Below are 15,761 nucleotides of genomic sequence, written 5' to 3' on the forward strand. Positions count from 1 at the left end.
CCTGACTACATGTCCAACTTTATCTTCAGTCAACCTATGGCTTTCATATTCTCATGAGTCAACGTATTAGCTATCTTTCTACTCCTAGAATATCTCAACTTTGCCATTTTAGGAGTTTTCACTTGCTTTCCTATATGCCTGAAATGCATATCCTTGATTAGTCCCATGGTTGACTCCATAGCCCTACAGTTCTTGGATTTAAATATCCTAGATATTTAAGTATCTTGTAAAGGGGTGTTTTCTGACCATTTTATCTATAAAGTAGCTCCCCATCAGAGGTACTTGCTGTCACATCACACTTTTTATTTCTTTCACAGCATGCGTCACAATAATGATCATATTCAGTAGCTGTCTTCTAAAACAAAGTATAAGTTCCATAAATATAGTAACCTTTTTCTACCTTTTTCCTGAATATACCCACTGTGCAGAAAACAGTGCCCAATAGAAAGTAAAAGTCTAGGAAATGATTTTTGAATGAAAAAACAAATATTTACTGAAAATCTGTGACTTTTAGATCTTAATTTAAGCGGTAAATTAATTTGAAGGGTGAAGTATAATTCTGATACTTTTTTGCATTTTTCTTTTCTTTAAAACCAATGACTAGTAAGTATCCATGTTGTAAGCCAGCCAAACTGCACTACCATTTCAACAATTAAGACTGAGGCATAGGAAATTAGGAAGTTTTCCAAAGTAGTAATAGGGATAAAAAAAGAATTTTTTAGCTTTGTTTATATTCAAACAAGAAATAACTATATTTTAAAAATTTTCCCCATCAGAGGTACTGAACGTAAATAAGTGCCTTATGATACCAAGTATTTTTTCATATCTATATCCATTTTAATAATTACCTTATGCAGAAGTTCATAGATTTAGAAGTTTGTTGGAAAGTTGTTATTTCTAATCTCCTAATAAGTTGAAAGAAAATGATGACTTCAAACAATATATTGAAACCTTATTAAGAGAAACTGGCCATGTGTGGTGGCTCATGCCTGTAACTCCAGCACTTTGGGAGGCCAAGGCTGGTGGATCACCTGAGGTCAGGTGTTTGAGACCAGCCTGGCCAACATGGCAAAACCCGTCTTTACTGAAAATGCAAAAATTAGCTAGGTGGGGTGGCAGATGCCTGTAATCACAGCTACTCAGAAAGCTGAGGGAGGAGAATCACTTGAACCCGGGAGGCGGATGTCGCAGTGAGCCAAGATTGTGCCATTGCACTCCAGCCTGAGTGACAAGAGTGAAACTATGTCTCAGAAAAACATAAATAAATAAAAAAAGAAACTGTGTGAAACTCCCTCCAGAAAAAAGAAAGAAAAAAGGAAGAATAGCAGGAGTCTGTTTTTATATGAATGTCATTGAGCTTAACAGATCTAGAAGTTAAGCTTTGAAGAGTTTTAACTATATATGTGATTCTCATAATATCTATTTAATTCAGAGGAAAATCAGAATAATTTCTTATAAGGAAATTTGTGATCTTAATACACAGTACTATAATATTGACAACACTTCATTAAAATTATAAGTACTTATTGGTTTCCTTTCAAATTGTCACATCTGTGCCATTTCTACCTGTATGGCTTTTACAATTATAATTTATATTTACCAATTTTCCTTTTTAACATAGTATAAGGTATGAAAGATTTTTTTTATCACTTCCTAATTATTTTGTTATATTTTGCTATCATCTATGTTCTGAAAGTTATTTATGTCTCTTATATCTGTATGGTGGAATTTTTTTTTTATTCTTTAATTTCTAGGGTACATGTACACAACGTGCAGGTTTGTTACATGGGTATACACGTGCCTTGTTGGTTTGCTGCACCCATGAACTCATTTACATTTGGTATTTCTCCTAATGCTATCTCTTCCCTTACCCCCCAACCTACAACAGGCCCCACTGTGTGATGTTCCCCTGTGTTCAAGTGTTCTCATTGTTCATTTCCCACCTATGAGTGAGAACATGCGGTGTTTGGTTTGTCCTTCTGATAGTTTGCTGAGAATGATGGTTACCAGCTTCATCCATGCAAAAGACATGAACTCATCCTTTTTTATGACTGCATACTATTCCATGGTGTATATGTGCCACATCTTCTTAACCCAGTCTGTCATTGATGGACATTTGGGTTGGTTCCAAGTCTTTGCTATTATGAATAGTGCCGCAATAAACATGCATGTGCATGTGTCTTTATAGTAGCATGATTTATAATCCTTTGGGTATATACCCAGTAATGGGATGGCTGGGTCAAATGGTATTTCTAGTTCTAGATCCTTGAGGAATCACCACACTGTCTTCCACAGTGGTTGAACTAGTTTGCACTCCCACCAGCAGTGTAAAAGCATTCCTATTTCTCCACATATTCTCCAGCATCTGTTGTCTCCTGGCTTTTTAATGATTGCCATTCTAACTGGTGTGAGATGGTATCTCATTGGGGTTTTGATTTCCATTTCTCTGATGACCAGTGATGATGAGCATTTTTTCATGTTTCTGTCGGCTGCATAAATGTCTTCTTTTGAGAAGTGTCTCTTCATATTCGTTGCCCATTTTGTGATGGGATGTATGTTTTTTTTTTGTAAATTTTTTTAAGTTCTTTGATTCTGGATATTAGCCCTTTGTCAGAGGGGTAGATTGCAAAAATTTTCTCCCATTCTGTAGGTTGCCTGTTCACTCTAATGGTAGTTTCTTTTGCTGTACAGAAGCTCTTTAGTTTAATTAGATCCCATTTGTCTATTTTGCCTTTTGTTGCCATTGCTTTTGGTGTTTTAGTCATGAAGTCTTTGCCCATGCCTATGTCCTGAATGGTATTCCCTAGGTTTTCTTCTAGGGTTTTTATTATTATTATTATTATTATTATTATTATTATTATTATACTTTATGTTGTAGGGTACATGTGCACAACGTGCAGGTTTGTTACATATGTATACATGTACCATGTTGGTGTGCTGCACCCATTAACTCGTCATTTACATTAGATATATCTCCTAATGCTATCCCTCCTCCCTCCCCCCTCCCCACAATAGGACCTGGTGTGTGATATTTCCCTTCCTGTGTCCAAGTGATCTCATTGTTCAATTCCCACCTATGAGTGAGAATATGCGGTATTTGGTTTTCTGTTCTTGCGACAGTTTACTGAGAATGATGGTTTCCAGCTGCATCCATGTCCCTACAAAGGACATGAACTCATCCTTTTTCATGGCTGCATAGTATTCCATGGTGTCTATGTGCCACATTTTCTTAATCCAGTCTGTCACTGATGGACATTTGGGTTGATTCCAAGTCTTCACTATTGTGAATAGTGCCACAATAAACATACGTGTGCACGTGTCTTTATAGCAGCATGATTTATAATCCTTTGGGTACATCCCCAGTAATGGGATGGCTGGGTCAAATGGTATTTCTAGTTCTAGATCCTTGAGGAATCGCCACACCGTTTTCCACAATGGTTGAACTAGTTTACAGTCCCACCAACACTGTAAAAGTGTTGCTATTTCTCCACATCTTCTCCAGCATCTGTTGTTTCCTGATTTTTTAATGATTGCCATTCTAACTGGTGTGAGATGGTATCTCATTGTGGTTTTGATTTGCATTTCTCTGATGGCCAGTGATGATAGGCATTTTTTCATGTGTCTGTTGGCTGTATGAATGTCTTCTTTTGAGAAGTGTCTGTTCATATCCTTTGCCCACTTTTTGATGGGGTTGTTTGGTTTTTTCTTGTAAATTTGTTTGAGTTCTTTATAGGTTCTGGGTATTATTAGCCCTTTGTCAAATGAGTAGATTCCAAAAATTTTCTCCAATTCTCCAGGTTGCCTGTTCACTCTGATGGTAGTTTCTTTTGCTGTGCAGAAGCTCTTTAGTTTAATTAGATCCCATTTGTCAATTTTGGCTTTTGCTGCCGTTGCTTTTGGTGTTTTAGACATGAAGTCCTTGCCCATGCCTATGTCCTGACTGGTATTACCTAGGTTTTCTTCTAGAGTTTCTATGGTTTTAGGTCTAACATTTAAGTCTCTAATCCGTCTTGAATTAATTTTCGTATAAGGAGTAAGGAAAGGATCCAGTTTCAGCTTTCTACTTATGGCTAGCCAATTTTCCCAGCACCATTTATTAAATAGGGAATCCTTTCCCCATTTCTTGTTTCTCTCAGGTTTGTCAAAGATCAGATGGCTGTAGATGTGTGGTATTATTTCTGAGGGCTCTGTTCTGTTCCATTGGTCTATATCTCTGTTTTGGTACCAGTACCAAGCTGTTTTGGTTACTGTAGCCTTGTAGTATAGTTTGAAGTCAGGTAGCGTGATGCCTCCAGCTTTGTTCTTTTGGCTTAGGATTGTCTTGGCAATGCGGGGTGATTTTTGGTTCTATATGAACTTTAAAGCAGTTTTTTCCAATTCTGTGAAGAAAGTCATTCTTATACACCAGAAACAGAGAGAGAGCCAAATCATGAATGAACTCCCATTCACAGTAGCTTCAAAGAGAATAAAATACCTAGGGATCCAGCTTCCAAGGGATGGGAAGGACCTCTTCAAGGATAACTACAAACCACTGCTCAGTGAAATAAAAGAGGACACAAACCAATGGAAGAACATACCATGCTCATGGATAGGAAGAATCAATATTGTGAAAATGGCCATACTGCCTAAGTTAATTTATAGATTCTTCTAGGGATTTTATGGTTTTAGGTATAACATTTAAGTATTTAATCCATCTTGAATTAATTTTTGTATAAGGTGTAAGGAAGGGATCCAGTTTCAGCTTTCTGCATATGGCTAACCAGTTTTCCCGGTACCATTTATTAAATAGGGAACTCTTTCCCCATTTCTTGTTTTTGTCAGGTTTGTCACGGATCAGATTGTTGTAGATGTGTGGCGTTATTTCTGGGACCTCTGTTCTGTTCTATTGGTCTATATATCTGTTTTGGTACCAGTACCATGCTCTTTTGGTTACTGTACCCTTGTAGTATAGTGTGAAGTCAGATAGCGTGATGCTTCCAGCTTTGTTCTTTTTGCTTGGGATTGTTTTGGCAATGCGGACCCTTTTTTGGTTCCATATGAAATTTAAAGTAGTTTTTTTCCAGTTCTGTGAAGAAAGTCATTGGTAGCTTGGTGGGGATTGCACTGAATCTATAAGTTACCTTGGGCAGTATAGCCATTTTCACGATACTGATTCTTCCTATCCATAAACATGGAATGTTCTTGCGTTTGTTTGTGTCCCCCTTTATTTCATTGAGTAGTGGTTTGTAGTTCTCCTTGAAGAACTACAAGTGGTTTGTAGTTCTCCTTCACACACCTTGTAAGTTGTATTCCTATGTATTTTATTCTCTTTGTAGAAATTGTGAATGGGAGTTCACTCATGATTTTGCTCTCTGTCTGTTATTGGTGTATAGGAATGCTTGTGATTTTTGCACATTGATTTTGTATCCTGAGACTTTGCTGAAGTTGCTTATCAGCTTAAGGAGATTTGGGGCGGAGACAATGGGCTTTCTAAATATACAATCATGTCATCTGCAGACGGACAATTTGACTTCCTCTTTTCCTAATTAAATACCCTTTCTTTCTTTCTCCTGCCTGATTGCCCTGGCCAGAATTTCCAACACTGTGTTGAATAGGAGTAGTGAGAGAGGGCATCCCTGTCCTGTGCCAGTTTTCAAAGGGAATGCTTCCAGTTTTTGCCCATTCAGTATGATATTGACTGTGGGTCTGTCATAAATAGCTCTTACTATTTTGAGATATGTTCCATCAATACCTAGTTTATTGAGAGTTTTTAGCATGAAGGCTGTTGAATTTTGTCAAAAGCCTTTTCTGCATCTATTGAGATAATCATGTGAGTTTTGTCTTTGGTTCTGTTTATGTGATGCATTACATTCATTGATTTGCATATGTTGAACCAGCCTTGCATCCCAGGGATGAAGCTGACTTGATCATGGTGGATAAGTTTTTGTTGTGCTGCTGGATTCAGTTTGCCAGTATTTTATTGAGGATTTCTGCATTAATGTTCATCAGGGATATTGGTCTAAATTTACGTTTTTTTGTTTGGTCTCTGCCAGGCTTTGGTATCAGGATGATGCTGGCCTCATAAAATGAGTTGGGAGGATTCCCTCTTTTTCTGTTAATTGGAATAGTTTCAGAAAGAATGGTACGAGCTCCTCTTTGTACCTCTAATAGAATTCAGCTGTGAATCCTTCTGGTCCTAGACTTTTTTTGGTTGGTAGGCTATTAATTATTGCCTCAATGTCAGAGCCTGTGATTGGTCTATTCAGAGATTCAAATTCTTCCTGGTTTAGTCTCGGGAGGGTGTATGTGTCCAGGAATTTATCCATTTCTTCTAAGTTTTCTAGTTTGTTTGTGTAGAGGTGTTTATAGTATTCTCTGATGGTAGTTTGTGTTTCTGTGGGATTGATGGTGATATCCCCTTTATCATTTTTTATTGTGTCTATTTGATTCTTCTCTCTTTTCTTCTTTGTTAGTCTTGCTAGCAGTCTATCAATTTTGTTGACCTTTTTAAAAAAAAACCAGCTCCTGGATTCTTTAATTTTTTGGAGGGTTTTTTGTGTCTCTATCTCCTTCAGATCTGCTCTGATCTTACTTATTTCTTGCCTTCTGCTAGCTTTTGAATTTGTTTACTCTTGTTTCTCTAGTTCTCTTACTTGCAATATTAGGATGTCAATTTTAGATCTGTCCTGCTTTCTCCTGTGGGCATTTAGTGCTATAAATTTCCCTCTACTCACTGCTGTAATGTGTCCCAGAGATTCTGGTACATTTTGTCTTTGTTCTTATTGCTTTCAAAGAGCATCTTTATTTCCGCCTTCATTTCATCATTTACCCAGTAGTCATTCAGGAGCAGGTTGTTCAGTTTCCTTGTAGTTAGGCGGTTTTGAGTGAGTTTCTTAATCCTGAGTCCTAATTTGATTGCACTGTGGTCTGAGAGACAGTTTGTTGTAATTTCTGTTCTTTTACATTTGCTGAGGAGTGCTTTACTTCCAACTATGTGGTCAATTTTGGAATAAGTGCAATGTAGTGCTGAGAAGAATGTATTTTCTGTTGATTTGGGGTAGGGAGTTCTGTAGATGTCTATTAGGTCCGCTTGGTGCAGAGCTGAGTTCATGTCCTGGATATCCTTGTCAACCTTCTGTCTTGTTGATCTGTCTAATATTGACAGTGGAGTGTTAAAATCTCCCGTTATTACTGTGTGGGAGGCTAAGTCTCTTTGTAGGTCTCTAAGGACTTGCTTTATGAATCTGGGTGCTCCTGTATTGGGTGCATATATGTTTAGAATAGTTAGCTCTTCCTGTTGAATTAATCCCTTTACCATTATGTAATGGCCTTCTTTGTCTCATTTGATCTTTGTTGGTTTAAAGTCTGTTTTATCAGAGAGTAGGAGTGCAGCCCCTGCTTTTCTTTTTTTTTTTTTTTCCTTTTTTTCCTTTCTATTTGCTTTGTAGATCTTCCTCCATCCCTTTATGTTGAGCCTATGTGTGTCTCGGCACATAAGATGGGTCTCCTGAATACAGCACCCTGATGGGTCTTAACTCTATCCAATTTACCAGTCTGTGTCTTTTAATTGGGGCATTTAGCCCATTTACATTTAAGGTTAATATTGTTATGTGTGAATTTGATCCTGTCATTATGATGTTAGCTGGTTCTTTTGCCCATTAGTTGATTCAGTTTCTTCCTAGCATCGATGGTCTTTACGTGTTTTTCCAGTGGCTAGTTCCTATTGTTCCTTTCCATGTTTATTGCTTCCTTCAGGAGCTCTTGTAAGGCAGGCCTGGTGGTGACAAAATCTCTCAGCATTTGCTTCTCTGTAAAGGATTTTATTTCTCCTTTACTTATGAAGCTTAGTTGGCAGGATGTGAAATTCTGGGTTGAAAATTCTTTTAAGAATGTTGAATATTGTCCCCCACTCTCTTCTGGCTTGTAGAGTTTCTGCCGAGAGATCTGCTGTTAGTCCAATGGACTTCCCTTTGTGGGTAGCCTGACCTTTCTCTTCGTTGCCCTTCACATATTTTCCTTCATTTCAACCTTGGTTAATCTGACAATTATGTGTCTTGGGGTTGCTCTTCTCCAGGAGCATCTTTGTGGTGTTCTCTGTGTTTCCTGAATTTGATTGTTGACCTGCCTTGCTAGGTTGGGGAAGTTCTCCTGGGTAATATCCTGCAGAGTGTTTTCCAACTTGGTTCCATTCTCCCCGTCACTTTCAGGTACACTAATCAAACGTAGATTTGGTCTTTTCACATAGTCCCAGATTTCTTGGAGGCTCTGTTTGTTTCTTTTTACTTTTTTCCTCTAAACTTCTCTTCTCACTTTATTTCATTAATTTTATCTTCAATCACTGATATTCTTTCTTCTACTTGATCTTCAAAGTCATTCTTTGTCCAGCTTTGTTCCATTGCTGGTGAGGAGCTGCGATCCTTTGAAGAAGAAGAGGTGCTCTGATTTTTAGAATTTTCAGCTTGTCTGCTCTGGTTTCTCTCCATCTCTGTGGTTTTATCTACCTTTAGTCTTTGATGTTAGTGACCTACAGATGGGGTTTTGGTGTAGATGACCTTTTTGTTGATGTTGCACTCTCCGGGTGAGGCGATGCCCCACCCTGCTTTGGCTTGCCCTTTGTGGGCTGCACCCACTGTCCAATCAGTCCCAATGAGATGAACCAGGTACCTCATTTGGAAATGCAGAAATCATCCGTCTTCTGCGTCGATCACACTGGGAGCTGCAGACCGGAGCTGTTCCTATTTGGTCATCTTGGAACCAGACCCCATCCTTTTTCAAGGTAGGAAAGATTATTGACCTTATTTTGTCTAGGTAGAGAAACTGTATCATACAATGGTATATTTGAGCTTCTGTGGGATTGATACAGTCCTTCTATAAAGAGCCTACATAAATGCCTTACGGATCTTCTTATTTTCCTAAGAAGCACTATCTTTGAGAAAAAACTTATTTTCTGGTAAATAAAATGAGGAAATATTAGGGGCAAAGTTGAGAGCCTTCAACTTTCAATTATTCCCTTTAAAGCTCGTATTTGATTTTGGATTATGCTACAGTGAATGCACACAAATCCCACTTTTCAAATGGAATAATTTATTTTCTTAATGTTTATGTTTCAACCTAAAAGAATTGTTTTTATACCTGCATTTGAACCTTCAGAAAACAAGATTCTCAGAATAATGAAAAACTACATTTTAACCTAAATGTGGAACTGTGATTACAGACATTACTGCAAGCAAGTGATTCAAACACCACTTTTCCTGTGTCATCTTTTAAACACCGCAGCAGATTTTTTATTTTGAACTTGTACTTGACTTCTGCTTCTATCTAAGTTAGAGGAACAGTAATTGGATGTACCCTCCTGCCTGAAACAATAACAAGCAACAACAAAAACAAACAGAATGTCTGAAACAAGTTTTTTTTTTTTTTTTTTTTTTTTTTTTTTTTTTTTTTTTTTAGACGGAGTCTTGCTCTGTCTCAGTGGCGCAATCTTGGCTGACTGCAACCTCTGCCTCCTGGGTTCAAACAATTCTCCTGCCTCAGCCTCCGGAGTAGCTGAGACTACAGGCGTGCACCACAGTACCCAGCTAAGTTTTCTGGTTTTAGCAAAGACTGGGTTTCACCATGTTGAGAAAGATGGTCTTGATCTCTTGACCTTGTGATCCGCCCTCATCAACCTCCTGAGAAACAAGCATTTTTTTAAATTGCAAAACACTAGGCAATGATGTACAAGTAACCCAGAGAGATGAAAAACAGAGCCCCACATTTGCATCACCTTCCTGCTTTGAGAGAATTTCTAAGCCACAACTCAAGAAAGGAGAGCTCAGATGGAAATTGGTGAACTCTGTAAGGTAAGGAAATGAAAATGAGAGCACAGGGATAGCAAGGCTTTTGGAATTCACAGAATAGAGATCTGGAGAGGTGAGAGATACACAAAGAACCCTAAATATTTGCATAAGATACTCCTCAAGTATTCATCAGAGTACTGATCAGGACATGCATGTGAGGAAACTGATTGACATTTGTAGTACATTCCATCCATCAGTAGCACAACACATATTCATTTCAAATATACATGAAACATTGACCAAGATATATACTAAGCCATAAAATAAGTCTTAGTGAATTTTAAAAGATTCAACTCATGCAATGTATTTCTCTAACCAAAACAGGATAGACTTAAAATTCAATCAGTCCCCAAATATTTGAAAATCAAAAAACCCATGGATCAAAGAAGAAATAAAAAGAGAAATAAAAAAGTATTTTGAACTGAACAACAATGAAAATACAAACATATCAAAAACTAAGGAATGACGCTAAAGCAGTTCTTAGGAATTTACAGCACTATATGCTAACATTACTAAAGACAAAATTTCTCAAATTAATGACACCATCGATCACTTTAAGACACCAGAAGACATGAAAATTAACTCAACATAGCAGAAAGGAAAGTATAAATACCAGGACAGAAATCATGGTTGAATAGAGATGATGTCAGTAATGCAATGCTGTGTTAATATTTGAAATCAGACAGTGTAATTCACCATGCAAACTAAAAAACATGCAAAAAAATAAAGAAGACATAAATAAATAGAGAGCTATACTTGTTCATCAACAGAAGACTCAAAATGATTAAGATGTCAGTTCTCCCCAAACTTATCTATAGATTAAATACAATGCCAGTTCAAATCCTAGTAGGTCTTAATTGAAGAAATTTTCAAGCCGATTTTAAAACTCATATGGAAATTTAAAAATATAGAATCACTAAAACAACTTTGAGAAAGAACAAAGTTGGAGTAGTAACAGTATCTGCTCTCAAGGTTTATTATGATGCTACAATAATCAAGACTGTATTGGATTAGCATAAAGAAATAACTTGGTCAAAGAAACAGAGTAGAGATTCCAGAAATAGATCCACATATGGGCAACTGTTGTTGGTTTTTTTTTTTTTTTAAGTTTATCATCTTTCTGAAAAATCTTCATAGAAAACTGTGTGGTTTAACTCTAAGCAGCCCGCTCCTGAGCTGTGAGGAATCTTGCCTTCTTTGAAGCTACCTGATCTTTCTTCCAGCAAGGGACATTTTGGGATGGTTCTACCTCTTTTTAACTTATTTATTGGGTGTCTTCTCATAGACTGGATTCTCTCATATAGCAGCAAGAGCTTTCTTATACATCTCCTCCATGTCTGGAGTTATGCTGTTCTTTATATATTGAGAGGATTGTTTCTTGTAAGCATCTTCATCTTCCTCCACTTAGTAGCGCATGTAATCTGCAACATTCTGGCCTATAATGTGCTTCCGGTGTACTTCTGCATTAAATTCCCTGCTTTCAGAATCATAATCAGGGAATCGTTTGGTACTGTAAGGGATAGACAAACCTCCATTCACAGCTCCCTCAGGGCCCCAAAAACTTTACTGCCAGTAGTAGTTCTGGCAAGGCCTTTATCTCCAGTCACCACCACTTGGTCTTCATAGATCTTGTCCATACCAAACCTATTGAGAAGCCTGTGGTCCAGCAGCAGGCCAGTACAATATGCTGCAGCGTAATTTGTCAGGCCAACCTTCACACCATATTTTGACAGTCCATGTGCATATGCTATGTAGACTATCATATCCCCTTCTATACAGGCATAAGCAATCTGACAAATGATACCATCCTGTATTTGGGTGTTTTCTATTTATTTTTATCCTGTATCAACAAGCGTTTCTGAGCATAGTAATCAGTTTTACCCTCCCGTTGTCTTCTAAATTTCACTTGGTGTCTCTTAAAGTAGGCCTTATTCTTAACAACTTTAACAAATCACATCCTGCAGATCTAATGCCCATGTCCGCAGCTTGGCAGAGACTTCTAGGCCCAGCATCGCTAGGTGGGGAAAAGAGGGAGCAACTGATTTCTGATGAAGTTGATGACAGGGAAGAATGGGAACTCTCATACACTCCTGCTGGGAATGTAAAATGGCATGACTCCTATGTGTTTGGAAAACAGTTTGACAGTTTTTTAGAAAGTTTAATATATACCTATCATATGACTCAGCCATTATACTCCTAAGAGAAACAAAAACAGATGTCCATACAAAGACTTGTACCCAAATATTCATAGAATCTTTATATTCAATAGTCAAAAACTAGAAATAACTCAAATGACCATCATCCAAATTGTGGTATGTCCATACAATAAAATGTAACAAACTACTGATAAACACAGTGTGGATGAATCTAGAAATAATTATACTGAATTTAAAAAGCTTGTCGAAAAACAGTATATATGGTGTGATCCCATTTATATAGAACTCAAAAAAATACAAAGTAATCTATATAACTGAAAGCACAGTTCCTGTAGAGAGGCTTCCTGTAGAGAGGATTGCAGTGGGTTCTAATCTCTCATTATACATGAGAACAAAGAAACTTTCAGCGGTGATGGATATGTTTACTATCTTGATTGTGATAAAGGCTTCAGAAGTGTATACATGTGTTAAAACATTGAATTATACACTTTATATGTGTACATTTTATCGCAGATCAATTATACTTTAACACCGTTAAAATATGAATAAAGCATGTCTTAAAACATTTAGAAATTCAAAATAGCAGAAATTAAATATAAATTATAAATGATATAGATTAAATCAATTATAATAAAATTGCTGAAAAAAGTGTTATCAGAAATAAAAGGAAAATGGTACCTTACTATGGTCACGATAAATCTAATGAGGAGGAATATTGTATAACACTGATAAACACTAGTGGATTTTGTTCCTGGTTCAAACCTGTCAATTCAGTATTTCCTAAGATTAATATTAATTTATTGCATAAAACATTTGTGTTTAGTCAATTGATAGATTGATTATTTCTTCTAAATACAGAGGAAGCTTTATCTGGGAATTGCATGATTTCCTAGTGATTCTGACTACTATTCTAACAGGACACAATTTTGCAGATATATTCTTCTTGATTTTGACTAAGAATTTAAAGAAATACCATTATTAAAATTTTTAATTAATTTTTTCTACCATCTTAGAATGAAAATTTTAGAGCAGAAAAGACCTCAGAAACCTTGTAATGTATCTCCTTAATACACAAATTGAGCTCAATTTAAATGGCAAACTTAGGATATGAGGAGTAATTGGCAACAAGTGCTGGAACCAGATTTCAAGTCTCATAATATCCAGTCCAAAACTGTAAGACACTACGTAGGTTTCTTCAACTTGACATATTATGTATGATAGCATAATGGATTTTCTAAATAGGTGGAAGAAGCCTTTACCTTGGACTGACAGATTTGCTGTGAAAAGACAAAAAGGATCACAGCAGGTTCAGATGAAACATTGACAGGAGCCTCCACCTAACTCCAATACTGACTCAGCGTGAGATGTATAGATGACAGCAACCAATTCTCTAAAAAATTATATATGTAAGAAAAGATGCAGCCTAGCAAACACATAAAAGTATACAACTGTGATAATTATTAATAATTATTAATAATTGCAGGGCCTACCAGTCTTCTGTCAGTAAATTGATTGTACACAGGTTTACTGCCTGGGTAATTTGTTTATCTTGCCTGCATCAGTTATTTTGTTGAATTATTATTATAGTAACATGTGTGAACCAGTCTTCTAAAAGTGTAAAGACTTGGTCTCTTCTTGTTAATTTATGCTTTAGTCATGACAGCAGCAACAACCAGTGCAAAAATAATAGCAAATACTTACAGGGTGTTAAATATATGCCAGCCTCATATTAGCAGTGTATAACAATTCACATATTCGCACTCCTTTAAGTATTTTAGGTATTTCTAAATACATATATGTTAACTCCTTTAATTGCCACAAAGCCTATAAGTTTGATGCTATTTTTACCCCTAATTTACAGATGTGGAAACAGAAAGATACATTGAGTTGTGGAGCAAGAAACACCCTGGAGATAATACTCTAAACCACTTTTTTAAAGTGTAGAATTAGCTTTACAAAAAATAGAAAATAAAAAGCTTGCCACTTTAGCCAAAATTTAGAAGAAGGATTGTATTCCAAACTAATGCTTTCTGCTGATATTGGCAGAATTTCTGCTGCTCTAATAGTTTCTGTTTAATGAGCAAATTGCTTTAAGTACACATATAACACTGTGGCATTAAGGATAAGATATTCAGCCAATTCCTTTCTCATCTGTGATAGTTCCAGCTCTGCTTATTTGTACAATAGCACTTTGAATTTAACCTTTAGAAAAACACAAGAAATTAACATTATAAACTTCTTTAAATTACCAATGAATAAAGGGGGCAACAAAATCAGTAATTTATTAAATAAAACACAATGAAGCATTCAGGAAGATGTCATGAAAATGCTAATTAATAATCAAAACTTGTCCTATTAATCTGAAAGCTTTTCAGTTAGGAGACTTCCAGATAACATTTAAAAATAAGCACTGTACATTCTTAAGCAGAGATTTCATGACTAGGTCATATCCTTATTTTGGGGTGTAAGGGAATACCCTGCAGTGAATATCCTCTGAAAGAGACTGCTTTATGAGAAAAAACACAAAGATTATCTTCTAGGTCACTAACAAGGGCTGATTATTTCATGTCATGTCATATTGCTTTTCTTTTTCCTCTTTGTCTTGATAAATGGTATCAGTTCTCCAAAACCCAGCTTATCTCATCCCTTTAATCTCCTTTGGTTTGATTTCTTTCTTCTTCGACTTTCCAGAACACTGAGGTCTATACCTAGCATCTAGCACTAAGTTTTATAATATTTCTCCTTTTGGTTATTGATTCTAACTACTTAGCTGAGCATTAAATATTGTAATATACACCCTGCTGGTGGTGCATCTGTCTCACGTTTCTCTGTCAAGCACCTATCAAAAAACCACAGGTAGGAGACTCTCAGGAGCGCTCTGCTCCTTTTGTCCACTGAAAACAAAAAGTGTATATTCCTTTGGAGGTCTTTGCATATGTAGAAAGCTAAAAGTCCAGCTAAATATTATTTAAGTTGAAAATGATTGATGCCTTCTTTGGGTAAGAAAGTCTTTTAGTTTTTCCAGTCTAGTCAAACTTCATTACCAAAGTATCTTTTATCCAATAAACTCATTTTTAAGGTTGAATAATATTCTACTGTGTGTGTGTGCGCACGCGCATGTGTATTTGTGTGTAACCCTGTTTTCTTCATTCATCCACTGATGGACATTTAGGTTGATTTCATGTCTTGGCTATGATGACTAGTACTGCAATAAACATGGGAGTACAAATGTCTGTTTAATATACTGATTTCCTTTCTTTGGATATATCCCCAAAAGTGAGATTGTTGGCTCTATTATAGATCTATTTTTAATTTTTTGAGGAACCTCCATACTGTTTTCCATTTCAACTGTTGAGTTGTAACAGTTTCTTATATATTTTGGATATTAAGCCCTTATCAGATATATGGCTTACAAACATTTTTTCCCAATCCATAAGTTTCTGTTTCATTCTGTTGATTGTTTCATTTGCCGTTCAAATGAAAAACTACCAAAACCTACTAAACTACTAAACTACTTAACTACTAAAACTGCTAGCCGGGCGTGGTGGCTCACGCCTATAATCCTAGCACCTTGAGAGGCTGAGGCAGGTGAATCACAAGGAGTTCGAGACCAGCCTGGCCAATATGGTGAAACCCCATCTCTATTAAAAATACGAAAAATTAGCTAGGTGTGGTGGTGGGCACCTGTAACTCCAGCTACTCAGGAGGCTGAGGCAGGAGAATCGCTTGACCTGGGAGGCAGAGGTTGCAGTGAGCCGAGATCGCACCACTGCACTGTAGCACTGGA

At 36.7% G+C, this 15,761-nt stretch overlaps 1 protein-coding gene and 1 pseudogene across 2 annotated transcripts in view; one reads left to right on the forward strand and one right to left on the reverse strand.

The window, feature by feature from the left end:
* Positions 1 to 15,761, forward strand: part of LOC105481157 (sperm associated antigen 16) — a 1,164,883-nt gene that overhangs the window by 1,022,282 nt on the left and 126,840 nt on the right. The gene's annotated exons all lie outside the window — the stretch shown is intronic.
* On the reverse strand, positions 10,975 to 11,775 carry LOC105481155 (large ribosomal subunit protein uL18 pseudogene; annotated as a pseudogene).

Source organism: Macaca nemestrina, chromosome 11, assembly GCF_043159975.1.
Source record: "Macaca nemestrina isolate mMacNem1 chromosome 11, mMacNem.hap1, whole genome shotgun sequence".
In the NCBI taxonomy this organism is placed as follows: domain Eukaryota; kingdom Metazoa; phylum Chordata; class Mammalia; order Primates; family Cercopithecidae; genus Macaca; species Macaca nemestrina.